The sequence below is a fragment of the Oncorhynchus masou genome, chromosome 29 (assembly GCF_036934945.1).
Source record: "Oncorhynchus masou masou isolate Uvic2021 chromosome 29, UVic_Omas_1.1, whole genome shotgun sequence".
Classification (NCBI taxonomy): Eukaryota; Metazoa; Chordata; class Actinopteri; order Salmoniformes; family Salmonidae; genus Oncorhynchus; species Oncorhynchus masou.
This window is the reverse complement of record NC_088240.1, coordinates 99463812-99475831: the sequence shown is the minus strand read 5'-3', so window position 1 is coordinate 99475831 and position 12020 is coordinate 99463812. Positions and strand designations below refer to the sequence as shown.

Sequence of the window (12020 nt, the reverse complement as noted above, 5' to 3'; positions counted from 1 at the left end):
CTGTCTGTGTCTAGGACTAGGTGGTGTATCTGTCTGTGTCTAGGACTAGGTGGTGTATCTGTCTGTGTCTAGGACTAGGTGGTGTATCTGTCTGTGTCTAGGACTAGGTGGTGTATCTGTCTGTGTCTAGGACTAGGTGGTGTATCTGTCTGTGTCTAGGACTAGGTGGTGTGTCTGTCTGTGTCTAGGACTAGGTGGTGTATCTGTCTGTGTCTAGGACTAGGTGTGTATCTGTCTGTGTATCTGTCTGTGTCTAGGACTAGGTGGTGTATCTGTCTGTGTCTAGGACTAGGTGGTGTATCTGTCTGTGTCTAGGACTAGGTGGTGTATCTGTCTATCTGTCTGTGTCTAGGACTAGGTGGTGTATCTGTCTGTGTCTAGGACTAGGTGGTGTATCTGTCTGTGTCTAGTGACTAGGACTAGGTGGTGTATCTGTCTGTGTCTAGGACTAGGTGGTGTATCTGTCTGTGTCTAGGACTAGGTGGTGTATCTGTCTGTGTCTAGGACTAGGTGGTGTATCTGTCTGTGTCTAGGACTAGGTGTGTATCTGTCTGTGTCTAGGACTATCTGTCTGTCTGTGTCTAGGACTAGGTGGTGTATCTGTCTGTGTCTAGGACTAGGTGGTGTATCTGTCTGTGTCTAGGACTAGGTGGTGTATCTGTCTGTGTCTAGGACTAGGTGGTGTATCTGTCTGTGTCTAGGACTAGGTGGTGTATCTGTGTGTCTAGGACTAGGTGGTGTATCTGTCTGTGTCTAGGACTAGGTGGTGTATCTGTCTGTGTCTAGGACTAGGTGGTGTATCTGTCTGTGTCTAGGACTAGGTGGTGGTGGTGTATCTGTCTGTGTCTAGGACTAGGTGGTGTATCTGTCTGTGTCTCTAGGACTAGGTGGTGTATCTGTCTGTGTCTAGGACTAGGTGGTGTATCTGTCTGTGTCTAGGACTAGGTGGTGTATCTGTCTGTGTCTAGGACTAGGTGGTGTATCTGTCTGTGTCTAGGACTAGGTGGTGTATCTGTCTGTGTCTAGGACTAGGTGGTGTATCTGTCTGTGTCTAGGACTAGGTGGTGTGTCTGTGTCTAGGACTAGGTGGTGGTGGTCTAGGTATCTGTCTGTGTCTAGGACTAGGTGGTGTATCTGTCTGTGTCTAGGACTAGGTGGTGTATCTGTCTGTGTCTAGGACTAGGTGGTGTATCTGTCTGTGTCTAGGACTAGGTGGTGTATCTGTCTGTGTCTAGGACTAGGTGGTGTATCTGTCTGTGTCTAGGACTAGGTGGTGTATCTGTCTGTGTCTAGGACTAGGTGGTGTATCTGTCTGTGTCTAGGACTAGGTGGTGTATCTGTCTGTGTCTAGGACTAGGTGGTGTATCTGTCTGTCTAGGACTATCTGTCTGTGTCTAGGACTAGGTGGTGTATCTGTCTGTGTCTAGGACTAGGTGGTGTATCTGTCTGTGTCTAGGACTAGGTGGTGTATCTGTCTGTGTCTAGGACTAGGTGGTGTATCTGTCTGTGTCTAGGACTAGGTGGTGTATCTGTCTGTGTCTAGGACTAGGTGGTGTATCTGTCTGTGTCTAGGACTAGGTGGTGTATCTGTCTGTGTCTAGGACTAGGTGGTGTATCTGTCTGTGTCTAGGACTAGGTGGTGTATCTGTCTGTGTCTAGGACTAGGTGGTGTATCTGTCTGTGTCTAGGACTAGGTGGTGTATCTGTCTGTGTCTAGGACTAGGTGGTGTATCTGTCTGTGTCTAGGACTAGGTGGTGTATCTGTCTGTGTCTAGGACTAGGTGGTGTATCTGTCTGTGTCTAGGACTAGGTGGTGTATCTGTCTGTGTCTAGGACTAGGTGGTGTATCTGTCTGTGTCTAGGACTAGGTGGTGTATCTGTCTGTGTCTAGGACTAGGTGGTGTATCTGTCTATCTGTCTGTGTCTAGGACTAGGTGGTGTATCTGTCTGTGTCTAGGACTGGTGTCTGTCTGTGTCTAGGACTAGGTGGTGGTCTATCTGTCTGTCTGGGTCTAGGACTAGGTGGTGTATCTGTCTGTGTCTAGGACTAGGTGGTGTATCTGTCTGTGTCTAGGACTAGGTGGTGTATCTGTCTGTGTCTAGGACTAGGTGGTGTATCTGTCTGTGTCTAGGACTAGGTGGTGTATCTGTCTGTGTCTAGGACTAGGTGGTGTATCTGTCTGTGTCTAGGACTAGGTGGTGTATCTGTCTGTGTCTAGGACTAGGTGGTGTATCTGTCTGTGTCTAGGACTAGGTGGTGTATCTGTCTGTGTCTAGGACTAGGTGGTGTATCTGTCTGTGTCTAGGACTAGGTGGTGTATCTGTCTGTGTCTAGGACTAGGTGGTGTATCTGTCTGTGTCTAGGACTAGGTGGTGTATCTGTCTATCTGTCTGTCTAGGTGGTGTCTGTGTCTAGGACTAGGTGGTGTATCTGTCTGTGTCTAGGACTAGGTGGTGTATCTGTCTGTGTCTAGGACTAGGTGGTGTATCTGTCTGTGTCTAGGACTAGGTGGTGTATCTGTCTGTGTCTAGGACTAGGTGGTGTATCTGTCTGTGTCTAGGACTAGGTGGTGTATCTGTCTGTGTCTAGGACTAGGTGGTGTATCTGTCTGTGTCTAGGACTAGGTGGTGTATCTGTCTGTGTCTAGGACTAGGTGGTGTATCTGTCTGTGTCTAGGACTAGGTGGTGGTCTGTCTGTCTGTGTCTAGGACTAGGTGGTGTATCTGTCTGTGACTAGGTGGTGTCTAGGACTAGGTGGTGTATCTGTCTGTGTCTAGGACTAGGTGGTGTATCTGTCTGTGTCTAGGACTAGGTGGTGTATCTGTCTGTGTCTAGGACTAGGTGGTGTATCTGTCTGTGTCTAGGACTAGGTGGTGTATCTGTCTGTGTCTAGGACTAGTATCTGTGGTGGTCTAGGTGGTGTGTCTGTCTGTGTCTAGGACTAGGTGGTGTATCTGTCTGTGTCTAGGACTAGGTGTGTGTATCTGTCTGTGTCTAGGACTAGGTGGTGTAGGACTAGGTGGTGTATCTGTCTGTGTCTAGGACTAGGTGGTGTATCTGTCTGTGTCTAGGACTAGGTGGTGTATCTGTCTGTGTCTAGGACTAGGTGGTGTATCTGTCTGTCTGTGTCTAGGACTAGGTGGTGTGTCTGTGTCTGACTAGGTGGTGTATCTGTCTGTGTCTAGGACTAGGTGGTGTATCTGTCTGTGTCTAGGACTAGGTGGTGTGTCTGTCTGTGTCTAGGACTAGGTGGTGTGGTCTGTCTGTCTGTGTCTAGGTGGTGTATCTGTCTGTGTCTAGGTGGTGTATCTGTCTGTGTCTAGGACTAGGTGGTGTATCTGTCTGTGTCTAGGACTAGGTGGTGTATCTGTCTAGGACTAGGTGGTGTATCTGTCTGTGTCTAGGACTAGGTGGTGTATCTGTCTGTGTCTCTGTCTGTGTCTAGGACTAGGTGGTGTATCTGTGGTGTATCTGTCTGTGTCTAGGACTAGGTGGTGTATCTGTCTGTGTCTAGGACTAGGTGGTGTAGGTGGTGTATCTGTCTGTGTCTAGGACTAGGTGGTGTATCTGTCTGTGTCTAGGACTAGGTGGTGTATCTGTCTGTGTCTAGGACTAGGTGGTGTATCTGTCTGTGTCTAGGACTAGGTGGTGTATCTGTCTGTCTGTGTCTAGGACTAGGTGGTGTATCTGTCTGTGTCTAGGACTAGGTGGTGTATCTGTCTGTGTCTAGGACTAGGTGGTGTATCTGTCTGTGTCTAGGACTAGGTGGTGTATCTGTCTGTGTCTAGGACTAGGTGGTGTATCTGTCTGTGTCTAGGACTAGGTGGTGTATCTGTCTGTGTATCTGTCTGTGTCTAGGACTAGGTGGTGTATCTGTCTGTGTCTAGGACTAGGTGGTGTATCTGTCTGTGTCTAGGACTAGGTGGTGTATCTGTCTGTGTCTAGGACTAGGTGGTGTATCTGTCTGTGTCTAGGACTAGGTGGTGTATCTGTCTGTGTCTGTAGGTGGTGTATCTGTCTGTGTCTAGGACTAGGTGGTGTATCTGTCTGTGTCTAGGACTAGGTGGTGTATCTGTCTGTGTCTAGGACTAGGTGGTGTATCTGTCTGTGTCTAGGACTAGGTGGTGTATCTGTCTGTGTCTAGGACTAGGTGGTGTATCTGTCTGTGTCTAGGTGGGACTAGTGTCTAGGACTAGGTGTATCTGTCTGTGTCTAGGACTAGGTGGTGTATCTGTCTGTGTCTAGGACTAGGTGGTGTATCTGTCTGTGTCTAGGACTAGGTGGTGTATCTGTCTGTGTCTAGGACTAGGTGGTGTATCTGGTGGTCTATCTGTCTGTGTCTAGGACTAGGTGTGTGTATCTGTCTGTGTCTAGGACTAGGTGGTGTATCTGTCTGTGTCTAGGACTAGGTGGTGTATCTGTCTGTGTCTAGGACTAGGTGGTGTATCTGTCTGTGTCTAGGACTAGGTGGTGTATCTGTCTGTGTCTAGGACTAGGTGGTGTATCTGTCTGTGTCTAGGACTAGGTGGTGTATCTGTCTGTGTCTAGGACTAGGTGGTGTATCTGTCTGTCTCTGTCTGTGTCTAGGACTAGGTGGTGTATCTGTCTGTCTGTGTCTAGGACTAGGTGGTGTATCTGTCTGTGTCTAGGACTAGGTGGTGTATCTGTCTGTGTCTAGGACTAGGTGGTGTATCTGTCTGTGTCTAGGACTAGGTGGTGTATCTGTCTGTGTCTAGGACTAGGTGGTGTATCTGTCTGTGTCTAGGACTAGGTGGTGTATCTGTGGTAGGACTATCTGTCTGTGTCTAGGACTAGGTGGTGTATCTGTCTGTGTCTAGGACTAGGTGTGTGTATCTGTCTGTGTCTAGGACTAGGTGGTGTATCTGTCTGTCTGTGTCTAGGACTAGGTGTGTCTAGGACTATCTGTCTGTGTCTAGGACTAGGTGGTGTATCTGTCTGTGTCTAGGACTAGGTGGTGTATCTGTCTGTGTCTAGGACTAGGTGGTGTATCTGTCTGTCTAGGACTATCTGTCTGTGTCTAGGACTAGGTGGTGTATCTGTCTGTGTCTAGGACTAGGTGGTGTATCTGTCTGTGTCTAGGACTAGGTGGTGTATCTGTCTGTGTCTAGGACTAGGTGGTGTATCTGTCTGTGTCTGTGTCTAGGACTAGGTGGTGGTGTCTATCTGTCTGTGTCTAGGACTAGGTGGTGTATCTGTCTGTGTCTAGGACTAGGTGGTGTATCTGTCTGTGTCTAGGACTAGGTGGTGTATCTGTCTGTGTCTAGGACTAGGTGGTGTATCTGTCTGTGTCTAGGACTAGGTGGTGTATCTGTCTATCTGTCTGTGTCTAGGACTAGGTGGTGTATCTGTCTGTGTCTAGGACTAGGTGGTGTATCTGTCTGTGTCTAGGACTAGGTGGTGTATCTGTCTGTGTCTAGGACTAGGTGGTGTATCTGTGTCTAGGACTAGGTGGTGTATCTGTGTCTAGGACTAGGTGGTGTATCTGTGTCTAGGACTAGGTGGTGTATCTGTCTGTGTCTAGGACTAGGTGGTGTATCTGTCTGTGTCTAGGACTAGGTGGTGTATCTGTCTGTGTCTAGGACTAGGTGGTGTATCTGTCTGTCTGTGTCTAGGACTAGGTGGTGTATCTGTCTGTGTCTAGGACTAGGTGGTGTATCTGTCTGTGTCTAGGACTAGGTGGTGTATCTGTCTGTGTCTAGGACTAGGTGGTGTATCTGTCTGTGTCTAGGACTAGGTGGTGTGTCTGTGTCTGTCTGTGTCTAGGACTAGGTGGTGTATCTGTCTGTGTCTAGGACTAGGTGGTGGTGTATCTGTCTGTGTCTAGGACTAGGTGGTGTATCTGTCTGTGTCTAGGACTAGGTGGTGTATCTGTCTGTGTCTATCTGTCTGTGTCTAGGACTAGGTGGTGTATCTGTCTGTGTCTAGGACTAGGTGGTGTATCTGTCTGTGTCTAGGACTAGGTGGTGTATCTGTCTGTGTCTAGGACTAGGTGGTGTATCTGTCTGTGTCTCTGTGTATCTGTCTGTGTCTAGGACTAGGTGGTGTATCTGTCTGTGTCTAGGACTAGGTGGTGTATCTGTCTGTGTCTAGGACTAGGTGGTGTATCTGTCTGTGTCTAGGACTAGGTGGTGTATCTGTCTGTGTCTAGGACTAGGTGGTGTATCTGTCTGTCTGTGTCTGTGGACTAGGTGGTGTATCTGTCTGTGTCTAGGACTAGGTGGTGTGTCTATCTGTCTGTGTCTAGGACTAGGTGGTGTATCTGTCTGTGTCTAGGACTAGGTGTGTATCTGTATCTGTCTGTGTCTAGGACTAGGTGGTGTATCTGTCTGTGTCTAGGACTAGGTGGTGTATCTGTCTGTGTCTAGGACTAGGTGGTGTATCTGTCTGTCTGTCTGTGTCTAGGACTAGGTGGTGTATCTATCTGTCTGTGAGGACTAGGTGTGTGTCTATCTGTCTGTGTCTAGGACTAGGTGGTGTATCTGTCTGTGTCTAGGACTAGGTATCTGTCTGTGTATCTGTGTATCTGTCTGTGTCTAGGACTAGGTGGTGTATCTGTCTGTGTCTAGTCTGTGTCTAGGGTGGTGTATCTGTCTGTGTCTAGGACTAGGTGGTGTATCTGTCTGTGTCTAGGACTAGGTGGTGTATCTGTCTGTGTCTAGGACTAGGTGGTGTATCTGTCTGTGTCTAGGACTAGGTGGTGTATCTGTCTAGTGGTGTATCTGTCTGTGTCTAGGACTAGGTGGTGTATCTGTCTGTGTCTAGGACTAGGTGGTGTATCTGTCTGTGTCTAGGACTAGGTGGTGTCTGTCTGTGTCTAGGACTAGGTGGTGTGTCTGTCTGTGTCTAGGACTAGGTGGTGTATCTGTCTGTGTCTAGGACTAGGTGGTGTATCTGTCTGTGTCTAGGACTAGGTGGTGTATCTGTCTGTGTCTAGGACTAGGTGGTGTATCTGTCTGTGTCTAGGACTAGGTGGTGTATCTGTCTGTGTCTAGGACTAGGTGGTGTATCTGTCTGTGTCTAGGACTAGGTGGTGTATCTGTCTGTGTCTAGGACTAGGTGGTGTATCTGTCTGTGTCTAGGACTAGGTGGTCTGTCTGTCTGTGTCTAGGACTAGGTGGTGTATCTGTCTGTGTCTAGGACTAGGTGGTGTATCTGTCTGTGTCTAGGACTAGGTGGTGTATCTGTCTGTCTGTGTCTAGCACTAGGTGGTGTGTCTGTCTGTGTCTAGGACTAGGTGTTGTATCTGTCTATCTGTCTGTGTCTAGGACTAGGTGGTGTATCTGTGTATCTGTCTGTGTCTAGGACTAGGTGGTGTATCTGTCTGTGTCTAGGACTAGGTGGTGTATCTGTCTGTGTCTAGGACTAGGTGGTGTATCTGTCTGTGTCTAGGACTAGGTGGTGTATCTGTCTGTGTCTAGGACTAGGTGGTGTATCTGTCTGTGTCTAGGACTAGGTGGTGTATCTGTCTGTGTCTCTAGGACTAGGTGGTGTATCTGTCTGTGTCTAGGACTAGGTGGTGTATCTGTGTATCTGTCTGTTTGTGTCTAGGACTAGGTGGTGTATCTGTCTGTGTCTAGGACTAGGTGGTGTATCTGTCTGTGTCTAGGACTAGGTGGTGTATCTGTCTGTGTCTAGGACTAGGTGGTGTATCTGTCTGTGTCTAGGACTAGGTGGTGTATCTGTCTCTATCTGTCTGTGTCTAGGACTAGGTGGTGTATCTGTCTGTGTCTCTGTCTGTGTCTAGGACTAGGTGGTGTATCTGTCTGTGTCTAGGACTAGGTGGTGTATCTGTCTGTGTCTAGGACTAGGTGGTGTGTCTGTCTGTGTCTAGGACTAGGTGGTGTATCTGTCTGTGTCTAGGACTAGGTGGTGTATCTGTCTGTGTCTAGGACTAGGTGGTGTATCTGTCTGTGTCTAGGACTAGGTGGTGTATCTGTCTGTCTGTGTCTAGGACTAGGTGGTGTATCTGTCTGTGTCTAGGACTAGGTGGTGTATCTGTCTGTGTCTAGACTAGGTGGTGTATCTGTCTGTGTCTAGGACTAGGTGGTGTATCTGTCTGTGTCTAGGACTAGGTGGTGTATCTGTCTGTGTCTAGGACTAGGTGGTGTATCTGTCTGTGTCTAGGACTAGGTGGTGTATCTGTCTGTGTCTAGGACTAGGTGGTGTATCTGTCTGTGTCTAGGACTAGGTGGTGTATCTGTCTGTCTATCTGTGTCTAGGTGGTGTAACTATCTAACCCTCTTTGTCTGTGTCTAGGACTAGGTGGTGTATCTGTCTGTCTAGGACTAGGTGGTGTATCTGTCTGTGTCTAGGACTAGGTGGTGTATCTGTCTAACCCTAGGACTAGGTGGTCTATCTGTCTGTGTCTAGGACTAGGTGGTGTATCTGTCTGTGTGTAACTATCTAACCCTCTATCTATCTCTGTGTCTAGGAGGTGGTGTATCCCTGTGTCTAACCCTGTATCTATCTCTGTGTCTAGGTGGTGTAACTATCTAACCCTCTATCTATCTCTGTGTCTAGGTGGTGTAACCCTCTAACCCTCTATCTATCTCTGTGTCTAGGTGGTGTAACTATCTAACTAGGTATCTATCTCTGTGTCTAGGTGGTGTAACTATCTAACCCTCTATCTATCTCTGTGTCTAGGTGGTGTAACCCTCTAACCCTCTATCTATCTCTGTGTCTAGGTGGTGTAACTATCTAACCCTCTATCTATCTCTGTGTCTAGGTGGTGTATCTATCTAACCCTCTATCTATCTCTGTGTCTAGGTGGGTAACCCTCTAACCCTCTATCTATCTCTGTGTCTAGGTGGTGTATGTGTCCAGGACCAGGGGAGAGGTTCACAGCCCCTCTGTGTTATGTACCGGGATCGTTGCAGTCCCTTCCAGCCCACCTACCCCTACCTGACCCACGACATCCACCTTCCCCCACCATCTCCCTGTCTGACTAGGAGGGAGCCCTGTGTCTAGGACCAGGGCCCCTGCACCTGTACAGCTGAGGGACCCAGAGCAGCAGTTGGAGTTAGGTGGAGTCGGTCTGGGCCCCCCCAATAGAACCATCTTCCACAGTGAAGTGATAGACATGCACAGTGGAGGGGGAGGGCCGAGACCACCTAGCAGTAACTCTGGTATCAGCGTAGCCAATAGCAGCAGCCACAGACGCATGGAACGCTCGCCTCCGGCATATTGCGATGTGATTGGTCACTTTTTTCACCACCCGCACAGCAGTAACCCACTCGGGACCTGGATCGGGGGTGGGACCAGCCAGCAGGGCCAATCAGAAAGCACAATACCTGCCAAGGCCAGGAAAGGGGAGGAGCTGAGGTGAGATGGATGAGGGACTAAGCTGTCTTAGACTCCTCCCCCTGTAAAGAGGTGGGCCAATCTCTATAGGTGGACCTGTGACCGACACTCCCAGGATGCACAACTAAACACAACATTTTCAACCTGCTACTGCTAAACACAACATTATCAACCTGCTACAACTAAACACAACATTATCAACCTACTACAACTAAACACAACATTATCGACCTGCTACAACTAAACACAGCATTATCGACTGTGTCTACAAAATAAACACAGCATTATCGACCTGCTAGGACAAATAAACACAACATTATCGTCCTGCTACAACTAAACACAACTTTAGGACCTGCTACAACTAAACACTGCATTGTCGACCTGCTACAACTAAACACAGCATTATCGACTGCTACAACTAAACACAACATTATCGACCTGCTACAACTAAACACAACATTATCTACCTGCTACAACTAAACACAACATTATCGACCTGTGCTACAACTAAACACAGCATTATCGACCTGCTACAACTAAACACAACATTATGACCTGTACAACTACAACTAAACACAGCATTATCGACCTGCTACAAATAAACACAACATTATCGACCTGCTACAACTAAACACAGCATTATCGACCTGCTACAACTGAACACAACACAGAGAGGAACCAAGCATAAATACATTTATTTTTCATTAATTGAAAGTCCGTACAGACCCCGAGTCTGGACTGGGTGGTGTATTTGTACTGACCAGGGTCTAGGACTGATCCCCGAGCTGGACTGGGTGGTTTTATGTGTCAGACCAGGGTCTGTACTGACCCCGAGCTGAACTGGGGGTTTTATACAGACCAGGGTCTGTACTGAGGTGAGCTGGACTGGGGGTTTTATACAGACCAGGGTCTGTACTGACCCCGAGATGGACTGGGGGGTTTTATTCAGACCAGGGTCTGTACACAACCAAGCTGGAGAAGGAACGACTCAAACATCCAAATCTTAGTGCCAATGTTACCGTGGACACAGAGGAGAGGAACCGACTTGTCTATGTAACTAACATTAAAAATAATAAGCGTTATATGAAGTTGCATTGTCTACTTGTTGAAGCGTAAAGAGAGAAACACAAGATGTGATGATGTGTGTTGTTGTCCTGTCAGGAGTGAATTGATTGATTGAACTCTGGCTCCAAAGGTAAGAGCAGATGATAGGGCCTCTTTCTATTGGAGGACCAACAGTCTAGTATCTATCAGTCCCACTACCACACAGTACACCAGCTACCCTGTAGAACCTAGCCTAGTATCTATCAGTCCCACTACCACACAGTCCACCAGCTACCCTGTAGAACCCAGCCTAGTATCTATCAGTCCCACTACCACACAGTACACCAGCTCCCTGTCTAGAACCCAGCCTAGTATCTATCAGTCCCACGACCACACAGTACACCAGCTACCCTGTAGAACCCAGCCTAGTATCTATCAGTCCCTGTGTCTAGGACCACACAGTACACCAGCTATCTGTAGAACCCAGCCTAGTATCTATCAGTCCCACTACCACACAGTACACCAGTGTCTAGAACCCAGCCTAGTATCTATCAGTCCTACCACACTACACCAGCTACCCTGTAGAACCCAGCCTAGTATCTATCAGTCCGACCACACAGTACACCAGCTACTCTGTAGAACCCAGCCTAGTATCTATCAGTCCTACCACACAGTACACCAGCTACCCTGTAGAACCCAGTCTAGTATCTATCAGTCCCACTACCACACAGTACACCAGCTACTCTGTAGAACCCAGCCTAGTATCTATCAGTCCTACCACACAGTACACCAGCTACCCTGTAGAACCCAGTCTAGTATCTATCAGTCCCACTGTGTCTACCAGCTACCCTGTAGAACCCAGTCTAGTATCTATCAGTCCCACTACCACACAGTACACCAGCTACCCTGTAGAACCCAGTCTAGTATCTATCAGTCCCACTACCACACAGTACACCAGCTACCCTGTAGAACCCAGCCTAGTATCTATCAGTCCTACCACACAGTACACCAGCTACCCTGTAGAACCCAGCCTAGTATCTATCAGTCCTACCACACAGTACACCAGCTACCCTGTAGAACCCAGCCTAGTATCTATCAGTCCTACCACACAGTACACCAGCTACCCTGTAGAACCTAGCCTAGTATCTATCAGTCCCACTACCACACAGTACACCAGCTACCCTGTAGAACCCAGCCTAGTATCTATCAGTCCCACTACCACACAGTACACCAGCTACCCTGTAGAACCCAGCCTAGTATCTATCAGTCCTACCACACAGTACACCAGCTACCCTGTAGAACCCAGCCTCGTATCTATCAGTCCCACTACCACACAGTACACCAGCTACCCTGTAGAACCCAGCCTAGTATCTATCAGTCCTACCACACAGTACACCAGCTACCCTGTAGAACCCAGCCTAGTATCTATCAGTCCCACTACCACACAGTACACCAGCTACCCTGTAGAACCCAGCCTAGTATCTATCAGTCCTACCACACAGTTTACCAGCTACCCTGTAGAACCCAGCCTAGTATCTATCAGTCCCACTACCACACAGTACACCAGCTACCCTGTAGAACCCAGCCTAGTATCTATCAGTCCCACTACCACACAGTACACCAGCTACCCTGTAGAACCCAGCCTAGTATCTAT

The 12020-nt window shown here is 48.2% G+C and overlaps 1 pseudogene; it reads left to right on the top strand.

Moving 5' to 3' along the window:
* The window catches only part of LOC135521383 (low-density lipoprotein receptor class A domain-containing protein 4-like), a 69229-nt pseudogene extending 59853 nt beyond the window's left edge, over window positions 1-9376 (top strand).
* Window positions 9377-12020: the final 2644 nt, after the last annotated feature.